The following is a 25,544-nucleotide window of genomic DNA, read 5'->3' on the forward strand; positions in this document are numbered from 1 at the left end:
TGTAATTGATGGTTTGCTGGATGAATGAGTTATTTCAAGTATGGCTTTGATATAAAAGGGAGTTCTCTACTGCTTGCTAGCCCTGTCTTGTTATAAGATGGGTCACCTTGGGATTCAGAAGAATAGTTCCAGCAGCCACCTCATCTTGAATTTTCCAGCCTTCAAATAGAGAGCCACACTATTCTTTTTAAGTTTGCCTGTGTATTCAGTTATAGCAACATAAAACACAATATGACTGTGATTTTATGCAGAATGCTAACCGCAGAGGAGTCTGGCCAGCTGCGGCTGCCTAGCCCCTGTGTGTAGGAATTCCTGGAATGATGTTCTGAGAGCCAGTCCACAGGGGTGACCCTGGGACTGCAATGGAGCACACCACGGTTCTGCTTTCTTGTGGCCCTGAAGAAAACAGCCTTTGATCTTTAAAAGGCTCTGTAGTCCCTGAGGTGAAAATCTGGAGCAGTATGTAGGAGACATTCTGGAATCAGCAAAAATGTATATTTGCTGTCTGTATGTGTGTATGTGCGAGTGTGTGCATGTGCATGAGTGTGTACGTGCTGCGCTGTGTGTGTGTGTTGTGTTGTGTCGCTGTACTACATGGCCTCATGCAGCTTCCACTGACCCAAAAGCCATAGTAGCAGCAGCCACAGATGACTTAGAGTTCCTGATCCTCCCTCCCACTTCTACCCCCTACGTTCTGAGACCGCAGGCATGCACCACCACCAGGCCAACGTTTCCTTCTTATGATTCATTGTGCTTTGCAATTTACTAGTCGAAAGTTGTGTTATATTTACAAGGCCGCGAACAATCTCCAAAAGGTCTTCCTGTATTACTTCAGTTCATACTGACACACGAATGGAGCTTTGCAAGAAGTCAGAACACACACACTAATAATTAGCACCTTCAACACCTGATACTCCATCAAGATGACAGCAAAGGAAAACAAGGGAAGAAAAGTATCAACAGCTGAGAGACTTCCGAGACTAAAGACACAAAAAGTGCCTGACTCAGAGGAAACACAGAGAGTTCTGTAGAGTTAGGTCAAGCGGTCAAGCTGTCCCCAAACACTCGCTCCTCCTGCAGCTGAGAGAGCCCCTGAACTGCAGGTTCCATGTATCTACTCATTCACAGTCCAACAGGCAACACAACCCACGTTCTCATCAGTTCCCTTGCTTCTCAGTCCTCGAGGGGTGTGACCAAAGCTGGCCAGGTAGAGATCACTTTGGAATACTGAGTGTGAGACCGGCTAACGAGGGAGCCACTAGCCAGCCTGGGTCTCCTCTGCCTCAGAGACAATCATTATCTACATTATAGTGATCAGACAAAACAGCAGTCCTCTTATCTATGGGGCAACACTTTCAACTTCTAAAGCTGTTTGCCAAATGATGCTGAGATGAGGGTCTATGGGAAAATGTACGAAACCACCAAAGGAACAGGCTCTGATCAAGGCAGAAGGAAAAGCAATATGGAAGACCAAGAGGTTTTTTTTTGGGGGGGGGGGGAGTTGGTTTGTTTTTGTTATTTGGGGGGAGTGGCATGCCTCAACATTGTTCTAAGCCTAGGTGTAGACAAAAGTCACACAGAACCTTCTTATCCCCTCTACTCCCACAATCACTATAGGGATATGGCAGTAGAGTAGAGACCCGGGACAGGAGTGGCAAGACCCTCTTACTCAGATTCATAAGCTAACCCTTGACTTGATACGTCCACACTCTTTTGAATTAACCAATGTGGTGATATTTTCTTTGTGCTTTAACAAATAAAGCTTGCCTGAAGATCAGAGTGTGGAACTAGCTACCCACACTGGTTAGCCTTAGAGGCCAAACAGTGAAGGTGTAGCTCTTGGGAGACAGAGGCAGACTGGTCTTTGTGAGTTCAAGACCACCCTGGTCTACACCAGATTGAATCAGTCTAAAAGAGAAACAGAGCCAAATGGTGGTGGCTCCCACCTTTAATCCCAGCACTACTGAAGTAGGGACCGGAAGTGAAATGGCTGGGCAGAGAGAGGCATGCAAGGCAGGAAGAAACAGGAGCATTCACTCTGAGGTTTCTTAGAGACAGCACTCAGTCTGGGGATTCCTGGAGATGGATCAGACATTTGGTCTGAGTGTCAGGAATCAGAGGGGAAAAATGAAGTCCATGAGGGGAAGAAGCACGGAAAACTAGAGCTAAGACTGGGGGATCTTCTAAATCACTCATAAAGTATTCCAGACACCCCAGAGCAGAGGCTAGCCAGCTATGGAGAACAAGAGCTGTATGTTTGCACAGGATGACCTCACACCTCACTCACGCCTTGCTGTTGATACTTTAAAGTCTTGTTTCTGCCTAAGACCCAACCGTCTTCATTTTGGGCTGACTTGTGTAAATTATGTAGCTTATTCATAACCTGGTCAAAACACTACGGTGTGGAACTCAGAAAACAGAAGCTCCAAATACTTAGTTCATGTTTCACTTCAAGTTAAGCTAACTTCTTTCTTTTTTAAAAAGTTGCTTATTTTTATTTTTGTGGTATGAGTATCTTGCTTGCATGTGTGTCTATGCACCCTGTGCATGTCCTGCGCCCTCTGAGTTCCAAAGAACTATCAGTGGTTATGAACCACCACGTGTGTGGTATGGAGGCCACTCGTTTGTTTCCCAGCCACCCTGACCCGAAATACTATAACTATACTATAACACAAAAACTATATTATTTGCAATACTCTCTGGCCAATAGCTTAACCATTTTGCTAGCTAGCTCTTACAGCTAGAATTAACCCATTTCCATTGTTGTATATTTTACCACGTGGTTCATAGCCTACCAGGAAAGTTCTGGTTGGTGGTTTACGTCTTTCTCCTCTGGCAGCTCCATGGCATCTCTTTGACTCCTCCAACTCTCTCTCTCTACCTTTTCCAGCCTGCCTACACTCTGTTAAGTCATTGGCCAAAAGAAGTTTCTTTATTAATTAACCAATAAAAGCAACACATAGACAGAAGGGCTTCCCACACCATTTCCCCTTTTCTGTTTAAATAAAAAGGAAGGAGCCGGGCGGTGGTGGCACATGCAGGAAGTAAATCTTCAAAAGACATGTCATTGTTAGGGCTACCTGTCCTTAAAAAATACACACAACAGGAAAAAAAAATAGAAACTGAGACTTTGCAGCACAAAGACTGAATAAATGCTCAACACAGAAATGTTTAACATGAGCCGGGCAGTGGTGGCACATGCCTTTAATCTCAGCACTCGTGAGGCAGAGACAGGCGGATCTCTGTGAGTTCGAGGCCAGCCTGGTCTACAAGAGCTAGTTCCAGGACAGGCTCCAAAGCCACAGAGAAACCCTGTCTTGAAACACCATAAAATAAAAAGGAAGGTTTTAACTTTAACATAGTAAAATTGCATATAGCAAAAAAGGGGGAGGTTATGGGGAAGGGGAAATGGTGTGGGAAGTCCTTCTGTCTATGTATTGCTTTTATTGGTTAATGAATAAAGACTCTGATTTCAGCCAATCGCTTGGCAGAGTGGAACTAAGCAGGGAAAACTAAACTAAAAGAAGGCAGAGTCAGGGAGATGCCATGTAGCTCCGCCAGAGACAGACACCAGAGACAGACACCAGACGGAACCTTGCCAGTATGCCACAGCCACATGATGATACACAGATTAATAGAAATGGGTTAAATTAAGATGTAAGAGTTAGCCAATAAGAAGCTAGAGCTAATAGGCCAAACACTGATTTAAATAATATAGTTTCTGTGTGATTATTTATGGTCTAAGTGGCCAGAAACAAACGAGCAACCTCGTACAACAGAGACGAGGGGTCTCCTACAACACACGGTGGGTGCTAGGAACAGAAGCTGAGTTCTCTGCAAGAGCAACAAATGCTCTTAAATGCAGAGCCATCTCTCTAGCCCCCAATTCCTTAATAGCCTCCCCCTTCCCCACCTTTTCAGATTATTCACAGTGGGGACATGATTGGACCTGAGTGCTGGACCCACGTCTCCTTGTCCGTGACCTACCACGGACAGTACAGGCCCCTCTGAAAGTGCTTTGTTGGTCCCAGCAGACTCCTGTAGATGGGGCAACCAGGAAGTTCTGGAGAGTGAATGCCAAGGTCCTCAGCTTCTTTAGCCAGAGCAGGAATAGTCTAGCTAGCTCTCGAGCATGCGCATTGTTACTCTCAGCACTCCCTCCAAAGAACTCCGGTTGCTCACAGAGGAAACTTACTCGCCACAGGCTTCATCGAATTCCCTTGAACCTCCCTCTCACATCTCCGTTTGACCCGCGAATACACTACTTGCACCTGGGGTTACCTCTGGGGAAATGGCAGCCACTACAGCAAGCCATATCATAATGTCTAGGGCCGGCTCAAGGAGCCTTTTAATGTAGACATTCCTAGCCAAGTGGACTAGAGTTGAAGAAAAATTCTCCTCCCTCCCTAGTAGCTGGTACAATATCCCAAGTTATCAGGCCTCCTTTCTCTCCACCTGTGCCAGGAAACAGAGTGAAAGGAGGTGAGAGAGCGTCACCTGCACACCTACCTCTGGGAGGGTCGGTCCTGAGAGTGTCACCTCACACCTACCTCTGGGAGGGCTGGTCCTGAGAGTGTTACCTCACACCTCTGGGAGGGTCAGTCCTGGGCCAGGCAGCTCTGCAGTTGCAGGTTCTCTGTCTCTCGTGCCACTCAGACACCTGGTCCCTGGCGCGTAGACCATTCTGTGCTTTGTCGTGGACTATTAGTTAAAGGTGTATGACATTCCTCATTTTTTCTTGGTTTTTCGAGACAGGGTTTCTCTATGTAACAGTCCTGCCTGTCCTGGAACTTGCTCTGTAGATCAGGCTGGCCTCAAACTCACAGAGATCTGCCTACCTCTGCCTTCCCAGTGCTGGGATTAAAGGCATGAGCCACCACCGCCCAGCGTATTACATTCTTTTATGCTGTGGAATACTTGTTTAACGAGGCAAAGATGTGTTGCATTTGTGTAACTCAGAAGTTGTGTTACTTTGCCTGTTTAAAACACCGGATTGGACTAATAAAGAGCTGAATGGCCAATAACTAGGCAGGAGAGAGAAGTAGGTGGGACTGGCAGGCAGAGAGAATAAACAAGAGGAGAGAGAGAAGAGGAAGGAGCAAGAAAAGAGCGGAAGAGGATGCCAGGGGCAGCCACCCAGTCACAGAGCCAGGAACCAAGTAAGAAGTAAAGAAAGACATATAAAATAAAGAAAGGTAAAAGCCCCAAAGCAAAAGGGAGATGGAATGATTTAAGATAAGAGAACCTGGCTAGAAACAAGCCAAACTAAGGCTGGGAATTCATAAGAATACATCTCTGTGTATTTATTTGAGAGTGTGGTGGAGAGCCTACAGTGCTTCTTTAGCTTGTGTTCGACAAGTGAGGAAGAACCAGGAATGTGTGTTAAAAGAATAGGAAGTGTCATTCACCTAGCAGATGGTCGCCAAGAGGTATAAAGGAGAAACCCCACCTCATTCTACACAGAAAGATAGTGGAGCTGGAGACAGCAGGTGCAGGAAAGGTCTCTATTTGCCTGAAGCAGGATAGATTCTTTTTCTTTCTCTTTTTGAGACATATGTAGCCTTTGCTAGCCTGGGACTTGCTATATAGACCAGGCTGGCTTCAAACTCATAGAGATTTTCTTGCCTCTGCCTCCATAGTGCTGAGATTAAAGGTGTGTGCCAACATGCCTAGCAAGATGGACATTTTCAATGATGGTTGACCTCATTAGCCTGTGGGGGCACCAGCGTCATAAGAAAACTAATTGGAGCCCACTACTTTCTCCTCCATTTGTTTATCCTAACAGTTCTCCACCTTTACAAGTCTAGAATGGCTTTTCTTTGTCTTGTCACTCGGCTAAAGATTTGCTTTTTATTGCTGAAGATGCTGGCCAAGCCAGAGGTTGAAGCAACTGCCTTTATTCACGTTTTATTTAGCTTTCTTTGTTGCCATAGGAACCTTATACATATTTGCTTGTGTTTCTCTGGTTAATCTGTCCTCTATTACAGAGTCCCAACAGTGAACTTGTCAGAGCTGAGGAGAATTATAATTCCTCTCAGTGAATGTAGCACTCCAACCATTGCTCTGCTAGGCATGACCTCCATTTTCAGAGTCTCCTCATCCTCCAAAGTGGCTACTTATTCTCCAGTCGTCTCATTCATATCCCAGACAGCAGAGATTTGGAAGTAAAGGAGATGTAAACCACTTGTGAGATGGTTATGGTGTATGTCTGGGGAGTCTACAACAATGACCAGACTCTACTCTTATGCTTCTGCCAAAGAAGGAAGGGAGAGACGATGGGAGGAAGGAAGGCAGGCTTCTGCAAGGAATACGGAATCATTACATTTTGCAATCAAATTACTCTGGGCATGTATCCAGATTTTAAATGGGAGTTCTAGCTCTCTAGAAGAAGAGAACAGACCCTGAAGAGCAACTGACAATCCTTCCCACCCTGGCCTCCAAGAGTTCCATGTGTTCAGGGAAAGCAGGATAATTCTACTTGCCCCAGGGAGGTCCTGATGGGATTGCGAGAACTTCTGGTTCTCGGGAAGTCCTGCAAACTGGGATATGGGGGGCTGCATAGATGTCTCTGTGGTGGTGCCAACCTGAATAGATGGCAAATGAGGTCCAGATGCCCTCCTCTGATCTTGACAAAGGGAACCCAGGAGAAGAAGACTCTGAACTTACTTAAAACATCATCCTAACACCCTAGTGAGATGTGATGTGACAGGTATTTGGAGCTATTACCAAATATTCTGGCTGCTTCTTTATGGGAAATGGCAAGTTTTGCATTTTTGTGTCCCCTTGAAGCTACCTGTGTCCATGTGTCCGTATAAGATATTATGGCCAATAACCTTTGGGCAAAAGTGAGGTGTATCTTGTCTAGAGTAAACGTAAGAGCCTATAATGATCAGTTTTATGTCTTGACTAGGCTATGGTATTCGGTTTCTGGTCGAACAATAATGTAGATGCTTTTGCGAATCCACTCTAGATGTGTTTGATATTTACATCAGTAGACTTTGAATAAGACATTCCCCTCTGAAATGTGGATAAGCTCCATCTGATTCCTTGAAGAACAGAAGGGAGAAGCACTTCGCCCCCTAAGAAAGAAATTGTGCTTTGGGACTGCCTTCCCACATCAAGCTGTGATGTCAGCTCTTCCTTGGTCTGCAGTCTCCTGCCTGCCTACGCTGTAGCTTTCATATCTGTCCACCCCCACATCTGCGTGGGCCAAAGAAATTTTTGGTTATGACTTTCTCTGTATTTCTCTTTTTGCTAAATACATACATACATACATATATGCGCACACGCACATGCGCGCGCGCGGGCACACACACACACACACACACACACACCCCTTCTGTTTACTGGTTCTGTTTCTCTAGAGGACCCTAAGACAAAATCTGCATGCAATTACTCATATTTTCTTTTCCCTGCCACAATAACCTTGGAAGCAAGCATGGAAAGTAATCTCTTCAAGCCGAATCCCTGAGAGACAATCACAATCCAAGCAAGTGCGGCAGGAGAATAGAGGGAAAGTGAGGCACATAGGCGGTGCGTTAGCATCTGAAAGAAACCAGTGGGCAGAAAGGAGGCCTGAACACTGCCACCCTGCTTTGCATCGTGCCCACAGGTAACGGAGCTTGGACAGAAAATGCCTATGCTATGCAAACATCCTAGAGCAATCTCAGTCCTTTGCACACCAGTTGCCTACATGCTCTCTTGCCTGCTTCTCTTGGAGCCCTCTTTTCCTTCCTTCCTTCCTTCCTTCCTTCCTTCCTTCCTTCCTTCCTTCCTTCCTTTCCCCCTCCTCCTCCTCCTCCTCGTCCTCCTCCTCCTCCTCGTCCTCCTCCTCCTCCTCTTCTTCTTCTTCTGTGTTTGTTTGCTTCATTTTTAAGACAGGGTATTACTATACAGCCCCAGCTGGTCTGGAACTTACTATGTAGATCAGGCTGGTCTCAAACTGACAGAGATGTACCTGCCTCTCCCTCAGGGGTCCTGTACCACCATGCCTATCCAAGTACATTCTTTCTTAATAAACTCCCTCTCCCGTTATTACTATTTACACATCCCTGCCTGGTTTCATGGCTTAGGTTGCAAGAATCTGGACATCCCTTCAGTTGCCCACCGAACCCTCTATCCAGTGATAGCACAGGCCCCTCTGTTGCTAAACCACTAAACCGGGGTGGGGGTGGGGGTGGGGTGGGAAGGTTCATTGTGCCACAACCTAGTCTAGGTGGGAACAGAGACACAAAAGAGAAATCAGGACGCATACAGAAACAAAGTTCCTTGTCTTCTGCTCTGAAGTTTGGAAACTAAGATTCATTCCTTTCATAACACTCACTGCTTTTTATTTCTGCAGGCCAGTATTCTACCAGGCCTTAGAGCCTTCGAGACCAGAAGCAGTGCTCCAACTCCGCCCTTCTTCAAGTACCCCTGGAATCAATGTTCCCTTCTCTCACCTGCTCCAGCTTTCCAAGTTCCTAAAATTACCTCTTCCTGCCAGGTGTGCTGCTGCGTACCTGGAATTCCAACACTCAGGAGTCATAGCCAGGTGAGCTCAAAGCCAACCAGACCTTTGTAGCAGGTTCAGGCCAGCCAAGCCTATACAGTAAGGCCCTGTTTCAAAACAAAAACTAAAACCTAAAATTATCTCTTCCTCTCAAGTTATGAAAGTATTTCTTAGAGTGAGAAATCATAACTTTGTGATAAGAAATAATATGTAAATTCCCTTCAGCTCTCAATGAGAGCTTTATTTCCCCTCAGGGGATCTGCGATTGAAAAGAAGATTAAAAAACAAGACAGAATCTGACACCAGTGAAGCTCAGGAGGGAAAATTAAGAAAGGTGCTTGCTGTAATATGAAAGACGTTCTGCAGCAAGGGAGATTCCCACAGATGCCCTGCAGCTTCAAGCAACATAGCTCAATGTTACATTGGGGTTCTGGGAGCTTTTCAATGATACAGAGTGGGGAGTACTCACAGTCCCTTCCAGAGGCCCAGCTTATCCTTCCAATGGCTCCTCATGGCATTCAGACTCTAGCTTCTGTCACCTCACAAACTCTCCCACCTGGTCCCTCAGGTCCGGACACTGGTCACCTTGCTTTGCACAGGACGGCTTCCCTAGGATGTGTGACCTTTTTATCAGAGCAAAGGTACTTGAATCCTGAAACAAAAATCTCACCTCTGGGTCTCACATCTCCCCTCCCACCTACCCCAGGAGGCTTACCTCTCATTTCACAGGTAATGTTTATCCGTATGAAGTCATTTGGGGGACTCAGTTCAAAATACAAGTGGAATGAGATTTGTGGTCCAGATGTTCACACTGGGATGCAGTCCAGAAACCTGCAATTTTACAGGCTCTTTTCCTCCAGGTAGCTCAGTGCGGGTAGCAGGGAGGTTGTATTTGGAGAAACGGTGCCCCAGAGAGATGGGGGGCTGTAAGCTCAGCCTCCCCTTGTGGCTCCACAGCTCCCCAGTTCTTTTCCTACTCAGTCTGACTGCTTTTGTTCCTGATGTAGCCAGGCCATCTGCTCACAACCTTAAACCAAAACAAACAAAAGCAACAGATACAAGATGGAAGTCGCGTCTAGGAATCTCCAGGCCATTTGTGTTTCTCTTTCTGTGTGCAAAGGGATCTGGCCTCGGGGAGGGAGTCTTTGAAGCAAAATTGAGAATGAATCGTGACTCATTCTCCCACTCAGTTTTTGCAGGCTTCGCGCTGGATCAATGATGTGGCTTGGAAGTAAACACAGAAGAAAGCAACAGAAACCTGCTCAAACGGTCAAACAAAACCACCAATAACCAAGAATAAGCACATGTGCTTAACGCCCTCTCTTTGTAAATCCAGTTTAGAACAAGGGCCATGGGCAGCATCCAAAGTCAGACAAGACACGTTCCACTCTGCCAACTGAAGGGTTAGTTAATTCCCATGGCCTGGAGAAAGAGGTGGTACAACCTCTTCTCCCAGCATCCCTACACACACACACACACACACACACACACACCTGGCAGTAATCATCTCAACCTGGCTCCTGCACAACCCAAGTCTTTGACCAAAACCCATGCTCCCCCTGGTGGTCCGGAGGTAAACTACAATTTACAACGGAAGTATCGGAAGATTTTCCTGTTTCTATATTTCAGGTCTCTTCTATTCAACATTCAAAGAGAACTTTTTTTCTGGGATAGCTTTGCAGCCAGATGCCTCCTCAGAGTGAATCAAGACAATTTGGAAGGTAAGATGCCATAGCTCTTACAGGCAAATGATGGCCATCTTCTCCGGGGACAAGCCTCCTGATGGTATCCAATCCCAAGCAGTCAGCCCTAAACACATATAGGTAACATTAAGTGGACTCCTCAAGTGGCATTTATACACGTGTGTGTGTGTGTGTGTGTGTGTGTGTGTGTGTGTAATAAGAATTTGAGAGGAAGTGTGATGGGGCATAGGAGAAATTGGCAGGGATAGGAAATTATGTTAATAAAAAAAATCAATGTATCTACATCCTTTAAGACAAATGACCTAATCTGTGGTTACTAATACCCTGGTTGATAAGGAGATTAAAAAAATTTTAGAGGCGACATTTTTCAAATGCTGAGAAACAAAATTTCCAAGCTACTCATAACTGACTCAAAATGTTACTACTCTTTTGAGATTTTTATTTATTAATGTATGTATATGTGAATGAACACACATGCTACAGCACTTGGGGAGTGGTCAGAGGAAAACTTGTTCAGTTTGGTTCTTGAATAAGTAAAAATAAAAAGGCGAACATGGCTGCTCCAAGGTATGTCAAAAGAGAGGGAGGCAGACATACCTGGGAGAGTCCAGAGTGGACATGACCCTGAGCTGGGCCATTGAGGGGAGAGGGGAGGGGAGAGCCAGAAAACCAGGAGACCAAAAGACCCCAAGGGTAAAGGATAAAGGATAAAAATGACAGGTGTAGTCAAAATGTCTGGGTGATACAGGCAAAAAGAGCTGGGGTAAGGGCAGCCCAGCCCCTAGCCTAGAGAATTCAGGGTAGGAGGTGGGGTATGCCAGCCACAGCCTGTAACAGGCAGGGACTAAGGGATGCTAGGAGAACCTGATTGCCAGGTCCAGTGTGATATTTTAAATAGACACCTCTGTTACCATTTGTCCTGGGTTTGAGACCTAACTCTCCTTTCACCAAGAGAGCTGTAGGGATTGGACTTGGGTCACCAGGCTTGGTGGCAGGTGCCACTACCCACTGAGTCCTCTAGCTGCTTCCTACCTTTCTATTTATCTACTCAGAGAGTGATCTTCTGTGTGATCTCCTTCCTCTAAAGTGTGTCCTTGAGTTTGTACTCTGTTAAATGCTTAACTTTTCCTCTTTTCATTTGCCTCCTCCCTTTAGCTTCCAAAACCTCTCATTTGTCTGACCCATTATCTTTTCTAACTCCAATAAACTCTCCTCAATTACCTTCTGGATCCATTATTTTGGAGGGGCTGGATTTTTGAGACAGGGTCTCTCTATATAGTCCTGACTGTCTTGGAACTTCCTATGTAGACCAGGCTAGCCTCAAACTCATAGATAGCCTCTTGCCTCTGACAGCTGAATGCTGGATTTAAAGGCACCATGCCTGGCTTGTATCCATTTGTAAATTCTTTTATCAACAAGACCAAGAACCTTCCTATAACTATCAGGACCCTATACCCCCAGAGACACAAGGGGAGATTAGGAGAGGAGAAAACTAAAGAAAAATCACGATAAAACAAGTCTAATATTTGTCAAGTGTTTGCTTGTTACTTTTTTGAGACAAGTTTTCACATGCTTGCAACAGACACATTATGTAGGCAAAGATAGCCTTGAACTTCTGATTCTCTTGCCTCTGCCTCCTGAGTCTAAGATTATAGGCGTACACCATCAGTCCCACTCTTTTCAGTGCTTGGGAACAGACTCAAGGCCTCATGAATGTATTCTATCAACTGAGCTGCATCCCCAGCCCAGCCAAGTACTTTTTTTTATAAAAAAAGATTGTTATTACATGTATTTACACTACATTGATTTACTTAACCTATACACACACACACACACACACACACACACACACACACCATGGCTCGCATATGGAATTCAGAAAACAGCCTCCAAGTGTCAGTTCTCTCCTTCTGCCATGTGGTCCTGGGGAATTGAACTCTGGTTGTCAGAGGCAGCAGCAGGTGCCTTGGCCCATTAACTGAGCCACCTTGCTGGACCTGCCGAGCATTTTCAGTAGGGAATACACTCTATGGCTTAGCTATGGTTCAGATGTGTTCCTTCTGTGGCTGTTCCCCATTTTCACAGAGAGATGCTGAGAGGTGGTAGAACCTGTAAGTGCTGAAGCCTATTGGGAAGAAATGGTAGAACCTGTAAGTGCTGAATGGGGCATCAGCTCTGGGAAGGACTAATCTGTTCTCTTGGTATCTTGGGTAGCTCTCACAAAATGAGTTATTGATTAGCTGAGCAAGAATGGTCTCTTAGCTTCCCCTCCCTCTGGTGTTCTCCTTTCTCTCCCTCCCTCCCTCCCTCCCTCCCTTCCTCCAGCTCTCTCTGTGGTTTCTTCTACATATATCACTGTAGCTGTGATGTCATCTATCCTGAAGCCAAACCAGAACCAAATCAACGCCTGCTGTGTGTTCTTAAAGCCCCGGAACTATGGTAACTAAGTCCTTTTCCTTTATAAAAGTACCCAATCTCTGGTATTTTGATGTATCAACAGAAAATGGACTAATACAACAGCTGTCACAAAATGCTCAATTATTGCTGATGTTGTTTATTTAAAATGCTTTCAGAAAACTTGGAGCCCATTCATTTAATGTCTTGATCTCTGGAACAAAATAAATAGCAGAGGATTTCGTTACAAAAACAAATGCTAGCTGGAGCATGGCTTGGTGGGAAAGCGCTTGCCTAGCGTGTGTATTGTCCTGGGTTTTCATCCTCAGTGTTGAAAAAACACCTGGGCCTGCAGGGAAAAGGTATGCATTGGAAAAAAGCAGGCAGTGAGTGGCTTAGATAAGAGAACGACCTGATTAAGAAGCTGGCTAAACTCAAAGCCTTCATACAGGAGTAGTGGAGTTCCAGAAGAAACCCAACTGTTCCAGGAAAAGACAGAAGAAAGTCCTTCAGGACCTGAAAATCAAATACAGGATGCGGAAAATATGAGACAGCGAAGCAGGCCCAGGATTTAAGGACGAGCAGATGGCGGAGGCACTGTATTAGCTCAGTGTGCTGAGCACCGTTCCAGCGGGAGTGAGTGTGAGGACTGAGGGAAGCAGGCATTTTCCAGGATCCAGGAGCAATTGATTCCTAATCAATGCTGGTGGCGAACAGCCTGGACAGTTTTCCTGGGTGCCTCTGCTGCATCTCAGCCCTGCAAAGGCCTCAACAATCTTCCTCCAGCAAGAGGAGCAGAGGGCTGAAAATGTCCTCTGCGCAGGTGCAGTGTGCACACCTGTGACCCCAGAACCTTCAAGGATGAGGCAGGAAGATCAGGAGTTCAAGGACATCTCTGCTACACAGCAAGTTAGAAGCTGGCTTGGGCTATGTGAGGCAGTATAGAGGCTGAATCAATGGACAGAGCACGAGGTGGCCAGGAACACACAGGGAAAGTGAGATTTAGAAGTTTGAAGGCTAGAGAGATAGCTCAGTGGTTTAATCACTGAACTTGCTGTGCAATCCCGAGGACCACAGTACAGATTCCAGCACACACATAAATGGCAGATGTGGTTCCCCCCCCCCCACACACACACCTGTAACCCCTGGGCTGAGGCAGGTGAGGGCAGCAGGATCCAGGGGCTTTGCTGGCTGCCAGCCTAGCAGAACAGTGAGCACTCTCAGCTCAGTGAGAGGTCCCACCCCACAAGAATGAGGCAGAGTGATCAAGAGGGCACTTCTATCGTTCTGGCCTCCATGAATGCAGAGGTGCATCTACCAACACATCTGTGTGCACATGTGATGCACACGCATTCACACATAAGAGGAGAGAAAAATTGAGACAGAAATGAGTAAGAGCACTAGCTGTGCAAGCATGAAGACCTGAGTTTAAATCCCCAGCACCCCAGCAAGGCATGGCGTGGCTGCACTGTCTTTGACTCCAGTGCTGGGAGCTGGAGACAGGCAGATCTGGAGAGCCTGCTGCCTAGCTAGTTCAGGGAGAGACTCTGTCTTGGGAATAAGGCAGAGAGTGGCAGAGCAGGAAACCCAGTGTCCTCCTGCGGACTCTGTGGGCAGGCACTCATATACACCATACATACTAAGTAAAGGAACAATAAAACATAAGGGAAAACATTTGAGCCAGGTATGAGAGCAACACTTTATAATCTCAGCACAGGGGAGACTCAGGATTGCCACAAGTCTGAGGCCATCCTGGGCTGCAAGATGAGGTCTAGGCTATCCTGGGCTACCATGATACCCCGTCAAAATTAACCAAACAAAAAGCTTGATACCAGTTGCGTGGCTCATAAATGAACCAAAAATAAAATTCAGTGATTGCAAGGTACAGGGTTGAATCAAATATTAGCCCCTAAAGGAGGAGACAGTTTTCTTCCATGTGTTTTAATGTATAACTCTAATTCACCTCTTGATGAGGCTGTGATTTCCAGGTAATCAGCATGCAATGACAACCTTGCCTGCTTCTTCTTTTTTGAAATAGGATTTTACTATGTAACTAGGCTGGCCTGGAATTCAAATGCTAGGAATGCAAGCATGAACCCCTACACTGGCTGAGTGAGCCGCTTTCTAACAAGACTAGAAACAAAGGCTTTCCCTGCCTATCCTTCCTCTCTTGTTTGCCATAGTCTTGATCTCTAGTAATCATACATTTTCTATATTAATACACATTATATACTTATAAATGTTGCGTTAGCTAGACAGTGGTGGTGCATGCCTTTAATCCCGGCACTCGGGAGGCAGAGGCAGGTGGATCTCTGTGAGTTCGAGACCAGCCTGGTCTACAAGAGCTAGTTCCAGGACAGGCTCCAAAACCACAGAGAAACCTTGTCTCGAAAAACAAAAACAAAGAAAGAAGAAGAAGGAGGAGGAGGAGGAGGAGGAGGAGGAGGAGGAGGAGGAGGAGGAGGAGGAGGAGAAGAAGAAGAAGAAGAAGAAGAAGAAGAAGAAGAAGAAGAAGAAGAAGAAGAAGAAGAAGAAGAAGAAGGAGAAGAAGAAAAAGAAGGAGAAGAAGGAGAAGAAGGAGAAGAAGGAGAAGAAGGAGAAGAAGGAGAAGAAGGAGAAGAAGGAGAAGAAGGAGAAGAAGGAGAAGAAGGAGAAGAAGGAGAAGAAGGAGAAGAAGGAGAAGAAGAACCATTGTGAGGTAGGGTCGTGAGTGACAGCAGGGCCTGTGACGGACACACAGCTTCATACTGCTGGTGGTAGCAGCCTGGGGAGTTCTCTGAGACTTCCATTAAAGGAAGCCAGATTGTCTACAGGAAAGAATTTTAGGACAAGTCAGTAGGAAGAAAGATGCTTAGGAAAACACTTAAACCAGTGTGAGTGTGGGCTGCTCCAGAGAGAGCAATAGCCACACATATGGTGACCTCTGAGTTCACAACATGAAGGGCTAATGGACATATATGAGATCACAGAAGGTTCCTGAGGTGTAGTAGATATAACTACAGCTGACAAGGTAAAACCATAGGCCACAAGGGCTTTCCAAGAGAGTTGAAACATGGCTTTCCCATAAACAAAATTTTTGGTCTCACTGTAAAGTTCCCAGAAAATTGCAGGCTTACGTCCAGGAAAAAAGCAAAATCACACTCAAAGGTCATATACAGTTAGGCCTTAAGTGCAGTCCATTGCTAGTTAGTTAACCTTCTCATTCGGAATAGCTCCAAAATGGATATTGCCCCCATGAAGGCTAGCTTCACAGCAAGTTTTGTTAATTGTGCTGGAATTCCTGACTCTCAGCTGGAGAGACGTTAACCAGACTCTGCAGTAAAGGGCTTCTTTCTCTCCTTTCTCACCCCTAAATTTTCTGCCTGACTGTCTCCTGTCAGTCACAAGCTGGAGAATGAGGGATGGTGATGTAAGGCTGAAGTCTGGAAGCCTGAGAAACAATGATGATGTCCAGCACGGGAGAAATGTGTTCCCAGACAGAGAGAACATCCACCTTCTCTCTGCCTTTTTCTTCTCTTTAGGCATCTCAGGGGTAGGATGATGGGATAATTCCCCTCATTCTAATGAAGGCCATCTGCTTTCCTCAGTTTACCAATCCAAATACACACACACACACACACACACACACACACACACACACACACACACCTCACAGAAACATCCCCAGAAAGATCCTTTGGACTAGTCAGCTTCCTCGCCATTTCTAGGATGTCTTTCATCTTCCAGGATAAAGCTCCAAATCTGCTAAACAAAAACTCTCCTCTTCCCTCTAGCCTCTGCCAACCCCAGGCTACTTTTCTGCCAAGACGGAGTTAGCTGTTCTAGATACTCCAGATATAGTAGATGTGTATACCTGTCCTTTGCGTCTGGATCCTTTCCCCCAGGTTAATTTCGTCTATGCTGTCAGACTCATCGTCCTCCCTAAAATAATAAAACTCGATCGTGAGTTTCTTTAAAATCTAGCCCAGATTCAGGTCCAATGGCACAGGCCCATAAACCTAGTCAACAGGGAGCTGAGACTGGAGGATCACACATTCAAGGCCACACGTGCTGTTACCAGGGAAACTGGCATTGCCTCCGTGGGTTCTTAGTGTGCTAATAAAGAATCTGGAAACGGGCTTGGAATGAGGACAGTTTTGTTGGTTTGAGAGAAAAACAGGACAGGCAACATGTAAATCTCAGCAGTTCCCCCAAGGAGGGAGATGGCGAAGACGAAAAGAGAAAGACGGGCTTTTAAGAAAGCAGACTGGTTCAGTATGGAGGCCAGCAAGCAGCCATTTGGCAGACAAACAGCTGCATGTGTGCAGGAGAGGGGAGTTTTTTTTTTTTTTGGGGAGTGGCACGTACCCTGTAGCCTTCCAGACAGGCTGTCTCTACCCTAACAAAGGGTCAGGATGTTGCTTTGCTCCTTCTCTGTAATTTGGAGGATGACTGAACAGAGATGCTAGTTCAAGCCTACGTGGCTGAGCTAGCATACAGAGCAGGAAGATACGACATCAAACACAGGAAAATGTGGACGTGACTAAAAGTCATTCACCTGGTTACCTAGGAAACAGAATGCTAATGAATTTCCCCCTCCATTTATGTTTTGGTATAAGGCTGTTTGGAGGATAAAGCGGAGGAATTCTTCAGGATGTGAACTCAGGATTTCATGAGGGATCTCTGAGAATCTCCCTCCCGATAAAGCCATGTGAGTTGTGTCTTTATTCCCGCGCCTCCGTGCTGGTCAAGAGAGAGTTTATGTTGGGGTCTGGTCCGGAGAAATAATTTATGGTCCAGGCTAGCACCAGACCCTGACAAAGTCTGGCAGGCCATCAGCATGGCGGAGGCACCATAATCACGTGTCTGTATGAACATCATGGTGGGTGACCTCATGATGAAATCAGGAGTCAGAGTTAGGGAGAGGTCCAGGCTTGCTCTTGTATAACAGTTCATTCTCACTAAAGCTGGGTCCTAGAAAATGACACCAGTTTTGGGAGGGCAATGACTGCTTTGCATGCTCTGCCTCCAACAGATCTTACTGTCTTCTTGACACTGATGCCCTGAGACCAACCTTTGTACACGTGAACCTTGGGAGACACACTTAAACCCTTACCCCAACCTGAAGCACAATTAATAAAAACTCAGAGAGGGAAATTGGGGTTCAACCTGAAGACCCAAAAAGCAAAGTGGCCACCCACTGGCTCTTACCTCTACTTCAATATGAAATGATGACCCTGCCTCCAGGAATCTCAGAATCAGACTGTGACTGGGAGCTGTCTCCTCCAGTTTTATAATCCTCTCTAGTTCTGGGATTAAAGGTATGCACCACTGGGATTAAAAGCATGCACTGCCCAGTTTCTGTGGTAACTAGTGTGGCTCCTGGGATTAAAGGTGTGTGTTACCACTGCCTGATCTGTAAGGCTGACCAGTGGGGCTGTTTTACTCTCTGATCTTCAGGCAAGCTTTATTTATTAAAATACAAATGAAACGCTACTACATCAACCAGAGCAAAAAATTATATTTTTCTGTAATTGTACAAAAACCTGAAGTAGGAATATGCTTTCTTTTCTCAGCACAGCCCTGGTTATCTAATTACACCACACTAGCCTGTGACTCTTTAGGGTAAAGCTTCAGGCTACAAGCTCCGTGTGCTCAGACTGCTCCACCTCGCTTTTGGCCATTTCAGTTTCCTAAAACTTAAATTTAGCTCGGAGGTAAAAATCAAGGAGATTCGAATTCTAGCCAGGAGGGTAAAAATCAAGCATATTTTCCGAAGTGACAGTAATAAAGGAATAGTCTTGAGCTTCCGGCCCTCGTGGTTTAGTCTCTTGTCCTCATTCAGGGTGTCTCCATGGTAACTCACTTGTGCCTCTGAACAGCCATCCTGAGACAGATTGGATTACCATTCTCCTTTCCTAACCCCCCTCCTTGCAATCGCATTAAGTATCTCAGCCTTCGCCGTGTGACTTTTTGAGATCTCTTGCTAGGGTGGGCAGAGACATTGTCATTGACATTGATACTGTGCTTGATTATATAATGTGTTTGTCAGTGGAATATTAAGAAATGCAGGGTTTTTTTTTCTGACACGTTCGCATGGTTTTGGCTGACAGCGTTGACAAGAGGAATCTGTGAAGCAGCCTTGAACTGGACCCACAGCCTGAAACAGAACCGCCACAATGGATCTGAACATTTACAAGTGGGATACACATGTGTGATGTTAACGTTGTGAACCACTGAGTTTTGGTGTGGTTTTGTACATAGATTCATTTTGGGGGAACATAACAGTTCCAGTGCCCTCCCTGGACTTGTCTCTGTGTTTATCGTGACGCTTCCGTGTCATTCCGTGTCATTCCGACAGTCACTCCTCACCAGGCCAGCACTGTGGCTCCTGTTGCAGAGGTATACACCTGCCTGCTGTGACTGCCGCCATCCTCCCTGCCACAGCTCCCTCATCTCTGCAGTCGGAGGCAAAGTGCTCTTGCCTGCTGCTGCATCCAAACACCTTTGGCCAAGTATACACTGTGAGACCGCAAAGTGGAACCTCTCTGCCGTTACCTAGAGCTCTCAGTTTGGTGCATTTATAGTAAAAACTAGTAGTAGTAATAAATTACAAATAATAAATATAACAATAATAATAATTGTTGTTGTTATGATAATTTCAGTACAAGACTATCCTTCCTGAGGACTGAAACCAGACAGCTGGGTCTAAAGAAGATCATTTGAGGCTCTCCGCAGGGCTACATTTACTAACCTCCTAACTAATTCTCCTCACTAACCCAAGACACTACTTACATGATGAGCATAATAACCCTTTCTGGGATGACTCCTTCTAGAATACAGTTGGGAAGGTTAAAGCGAAGTATTGTCCTTTAGCTGAATGTAACTTACATCCTTGAGGACCAGCTGACAATTTTTGTGCACTAAGCATGAGGTTCTCTTGCCAGAAGAACCTCTGAAGCTTAAGTCTATCCCCATGGGCTCTACCCAGGCCAAGAGGCCAGGAAATGGCACTTCCGTTACAATCTTCCATGTTCTAGAGGAGCTGCTCTCAACATATGGGTCGAAACCCCGGTGGGGTCAAGGAGTCACCTAAGAACATTGGAAAACACAGATATTTACATTACAATTCATAACCGTAGCAAAATTACAGTTATTAAACGGCATGGAAATAATCTTGTGGTTGGGGTCACCACCTCATGAAGAACTATGTTACAGGGTCACAGCATTTGGAAGAGTGAGAACCACTGCTGTAGAGAATCTGAGACTGACAGCCTAGCCTTGCAATAATCATTTATACGTGCAACACACACTTATCCAACCACGGTACTGCACACTAGAGACACAAAATGGAAAGACGCAAAGCCTGAACTAGCGTGCTGCTTATGCAAGGATGAAGAGAACGAAACAGGTAATAAAGACACAAATACATCATTTTAAGTAAAATTTTAAAAACAAGCTAAATGGTTAAAAGACACAGAGTTCTTCTACACAGAGCAAATAGAAGATACCTTTGAGAATCCAAGCTTATCCCTAAGTCAGTGAAGAATATTGTGGGATGTTTGATCACACTGTTCTAAAGGCACCTTCTGATTGGTTTAATAAAGAGCTGAATGGCCAATAGCTAGACAGGAGAGAATAGGCAGGACTTCTAGGAGAGAGGCGTTCTGGAGAAGAACCTGAGGCGCACAAGAGACACCAGCGAGACACTGAGGAAGTCAGATATACATTGTGGAGGAAGGTAAAGAACCACATGGCAAACATAGATGAACAAAATCAGGTTAGTTTGAGTTATAAGAGCTATTTGGGAACAAGCCTACACTAAAGACCAAGCTCTCATAAGTAATAATAAGTCTCCTTGTCACTAATTGGGGACTGGTGGTCTAGGGAAGACTGCTAAAGAAGGGAGGAAACCAACTCCAGCAGGTTGTCCTCTGACCTCCACATCTGCACTGTGACGCATGCGCACGCGCGCGCGCGCGCACACACACACACACACACACACAATAAATATACTTTTGAAAAAAGAATTTGCCCATGTATAGTTTCAATCTTCAGCTAGCTTGCGGTTTAGTACAGCGCTGACACAGAGTGTTGTCTTTGAGAAAGCACAACAGAGGTATTACTGTGTACCTTATTCATTTTTCAGTATATAGTTGACATATAATAATTACACATATGAGGGATGTGATATATTATACATAAATATATTACACATTGCTCAAATAAGGGTAAAAATGATTTCCTCTTCCTTGAACTTTTATCATTGCTTTGGGCTAGGAAACACTGAACTCCTTTCCTCTGGTGCTGGCGCTGTTGTTGAGTTTTTTGAGACAGGGTCTCAAACTAGCCTCCAACTCACCACGATCTCCATGGCTCGGCCTCCCAAGTGCATGAAACACCAGATCCAGATTCCAGATTCTCTTCCAACTCTTTATAAAGAACATAATAAATTCCTGTGGAGTATGAACCCCTGACCATGAAGGCAGAGGCCTCAAGGGTCTTGGTGCCCCTCCCGATGTATGTGCAGTCCTGGCTTGGGGCTTGTGTTTGGAGCAGGGAGAGTCTCAGCTGAGGCTGAAGCTCTGACTCCAGAACCAGCCAAATCACGGCTGGGCTGCAGCCAGCGATCCAGAGGGAGCTGACAGTTTACTTCGTGTTGTGCCAGATTTCACACAAGTTTCATGGCCATGCATGCCGATTATGCCGAGTGGGAGGAGGAAAATAAGGACGATGACTTCGTAGCATATGAAGTTTTCAGCTCTCTTTCTAGTGAGGATTTAAGCTTTAAAACAAGTCTTTCACTGTTGCTACGGTAGGCATGACCATCAGGAATCTAATTGCATTAGGTGTATCAGACTGGTTGGCTGGTTGGCTGGTTGGTTGGCTGGTTAGCTGGTTGGTTGGTTGGTTGGTTGGTTGGTTGGTTGGTTGGTTGGTTTTTCAAAACAGACCAGACTGGTCTTGAACTCAGGGATCTGCCTGCTTGTGTCTCCCAAGTGCTGGGATTAAAGGCATGTGCCACCACCACCTGGTTAGACTATTTTTTATTAGACAGGTCTCTCCCTATAAGCCCAGGCTGACCTCCAATATGTGAGCCTCTTAGCTCAGCCTCCAACCATCTAAGTGCTAAAGTACAATAACGAGCCACCATGCCTAGCTAAATCTCCTTTCTCCACTTCTTTCTTTTCTCTCCTCTTTTTTTTTCTTTTCTAGGATGGAGTTTCATGTGTCCCAGGTTGGCTTCTAACTCACAACACAGCCAAGGATGACCTTGAACTTCAGACCCTCCTGCCTCCACTACCCAAGTGCTGGGATTACACCACCACGTTGGGGCTGCACCACAATGCCTGGTTTATGTGGTGCTGGCAATGAAATCCAAGATTTATACATGCTAAACTACCAAGTGAGCTACATCTGAGCCCCTACTTTTTAATAGCACTTGCAATTTCTCTCTTTAAAACAGGAGTAGCTGAAGTGGTCAGTGGTTAAAACATTTGCTGCTTTTTAGAGGACTCAGGTTTTGTTCCCAGCACCCACATCAGGCACCTTTAACTCCAGTTCCGGTGGACCTGACAACCTCTTCTGGCATCTATGGTACATATACAGCCAGGCACATATCCACATTAAATAAATACAGACTATCATGTATAGTTTCAATGTTAGTAAAATCTAGCGTCTGTTTATCCATGGCTTTCATGGCATAGCAGTCAACCCAGAAGACTTCTGTGACCTCAGGTGACAGGGCTTATCCTCAGCAGTGGCCAAGCGAACAGTGAGGAGGCAGAGGGCTCCCGTTGAGAGTCCTCTAATTGAATTCAGTTCTGATGCTACCGACCTGGAGACAGTGCCAGATCGCACAGGATGCAGGCTCAGTCTCAAGGCTGTGCTCCATCCCACTTTAGATGCCACTTGCTCCGCTTTACCAACCAACTAAAAATAGGTCCCACAGCCCAATCCCTGGGTTCAGTTGTTTGCTTGGAAGGCTCATGGAACTCAAATGAAAACTTAGTTATAGGTTTGTTATAAAATCAATTCCAAAGGATGCAGATAAAGTGATGCAGGGCTGATGAAACAGCCTGACATATGCCCATGACCCACATGGTGGAAGGACAGAACTGACTCCTGAAAGTCCTGGCCCTACATACATGGTACGGCACACATGTGCCCATACGTATACACACACTGTCTTAGTTACTTTCCTCTTGTTGTGACAAAACACCATGACCAAGATAATGTACAAAATAAAGTACTTAACTGTGGGCTTGCTGACAATTTCAGAGAGGTAGTCCATGATCATCATGATGGGAAGCATGATAGCAGGTAGGCAGCCAAGCAAGCATGGTGCCGGAACAGTAGCTAGAGCTTACATCCTGACTGAAAGATGGATGCGAGAAACTGAAAGAGAGGGCAAGACTGAGCCTGGCATGGGCTTTTCAAACCTCAAAGCCCACCCACAGTCACACACCTCTTCTAGCAAGGCCACACCTCCTAATCCTTCCCAAGCAGTTCCATTGACTGGGGACCAAACATTGAAACATATGGACCTATGAGGGTCATTCACATTCACACCAGTGCCCATACTCACACACAAAATACATAAAAATTTAATTTTAAAGATTAAGTGATGTGAAAGGTGAGGTTTGGGGTAAGAGGCGGAGTTTCCACACCCTTGCTGACACTGGCAGTCTCCAGACCTGACCCAGGGACTCTGGATGCCAAAAGGAACTTAGATAAGGGAGAAATACAGTTTTCTATATTATGCATAAAACCTCTCCGCATAAGAATATTCTTCTGAAAAAAATTTTTTTTTTTTTTTTGGTTTTTCGAGACAGGGTTTCTCTGTGACTTTGGAGCCTGTCCTGGAACTAGCTCTTGTAGACCAGGCTGGCCTCGAACTCACAGAGATCTGCCTGCCTCTGCCTCCCGAGTACTGGGATTAAAGGCGTGCTCCACCACCGCCCGGCTCTCCTGAAATGTTTAGCTTTATGGGTTTTTTTTTAATAACTGCAAAACCTTTCTTGAACCACCTGCCATATGAAGTTACTATAAATACATGCCTAACTTTCTGCAGATTCTCTGGTTTGGGCTGCTGTGATAGTCATTATTGCTAGATCAACCTTAAGATGATATAAATATATATTAATGAATAATTAAGAATCATGAAAATTTAAAAAAAAAAAAAAAGAATATTCTCCTTGCTGGAGGCAGAGTGTCAAAAGGGACAAAAGCTTCAGCTTTGCGTTCAGGGACCTGGATTCCTGGTCTAGCTCTGTATCTTATTAACAACGTGAGCCTGGGAATGTTATTTGGATTCTCTGCTTGGTTTCATTAACAAAACCAGGAGGGACAGCAGCACCTTGCATGAAGCTACGGCACACGAAGCACAGATATATTGACAGCAATCCTTACCTTGCAGGGTTGTGAGAACTGAACACGCCTAGAATCCCAGCAGACTTCAACGTATAAACACTGAGCACTTCCGATGGTTTGAACATGACCCCTAGAGAACAATATTATGATGAGTACGGCAAGAGCTGGTCGTGCTGAATTCTATCTGGTACTGTAACAGACCATCTCACCATTTCAGAGAATTGCATCATCCTGCCCTAATTAGCCAGTACAGGGCCCGGTCCAGTGAGCTTTTGCAACTATTGTGTCCCTGGAGATGTTTACAGAAGGCACAAACTCTGGCATGGAGAGCATCTTCCAGAGAATTTGTCAGCAACTAATATACAGGGAGATGTGTGACTTTATTAGAAAGCTTTCCCCACCTCATCTTTTTTTTAAAACTGTTCACTAAGGCAGCATAGCATATTGATCTTTAATAATAAAATTACATTTATAATTTTATTTATTTAGATTTTTTTTTGTAAAAGTAGGGGCACTCGTTGCTTTTCTTGTGACTATGGTTAATGTCTGACAAGACGCAACTTAAGGGGTAAGGGTTGAATTGGGCTCACGGTGTCAGGGGAGCTAGTCCATCACAGCAGGGAAGACATAGCAGCAGGTGGCTCCATGGCTGCAGGAGCCTGGGGCTGGGACTCCTTGTATTAAGATAGAACAGAAAGCAGGGAGACCTGATGGGAAACTGGGCTGCACTATAAAACTCAAACCTCTCCCTCCCTCAGTAATCCATTTCTTCTAGCTAGGTCCCATTTCCCCCAAACAGGCACAACCTCCCAAAACATACCACTGGAGACCAGGTGCTCAAACACATGAGCAGGGCATTTGGCACTCAGATCCTAACATGGCCTAGCTGTGGAACAATGTGGCTTCAGCACGATGCATCCCAGCTTCTTTGCCAGTAAGACTTACAGGAGTGGGGGAAGGCACAACTCTTGCAATCTATTGCACAACCTATGCTTCCCGTTCCAAAGCCCTGGAATTGTTGCCCATGGGAGGCAACAAAGCATAGCACATCAAGTTGAAGCAGGACCAAGCTCCTCCCCCTGCATCAAGGTTAGGAAAGGCATCCAGGTTTGGGGGTTGGCTTCCCAAAAGTCAGCTCAAGCGTCAGGAACAGGTCCTGATCCCACTGCTAGGAGCCCCACAAACAGACCAAGCTACACAGCTATCACACACATGCAGAGAGCCTAGGTTGGTCCCATTGTTTTCTTCTAAAACCTTAACTAGGGCTGTATAATGTATCATGTGTTCAAGGATGCAGAAGTAGAAGAATGGAATTAGCTTGCTCACGTGTGTCAGAGGCACATGAGCTTCATTCTGCTCTGGCATGAAGAGAACCTTCATGGGTTGGCATCACAGGTTCTCATCCCATGGCTGCTGAGAGCATGAGATGAAGTGAAGGGGCAGGATCGGGAAACCAAGTGACCACCCGACCAAGGAAAGAAGCAGCTGTTCAGACATCATTAGTGGCTATGTTAACCAAACGCCTCATCTATGCAGTCACAGCAATGGTGGCGGTGGAAGGGAGGGCATACCCAGAGCATAATGGTAAGGGCTGAGTATTTCAG

This window comes from Alexandromys fortis, unplaced genomic scaffold (assembly GCF_014885135.2).
Source record: "Alexandromys fortis isolate MF-2015 unplaced genomic scaffold, M_Fortis_MF-2015_v1.1 scaffold_37, whole genome shotgun sequence".
In the NCBI taxonomy this organism is placed as follows: domain Eukaryota; kingdom Metazoa; phylum Chordata; class Mammalia; order Rodentia; family Cricetidae; genus Alexandromys; species Alexandromys fortis.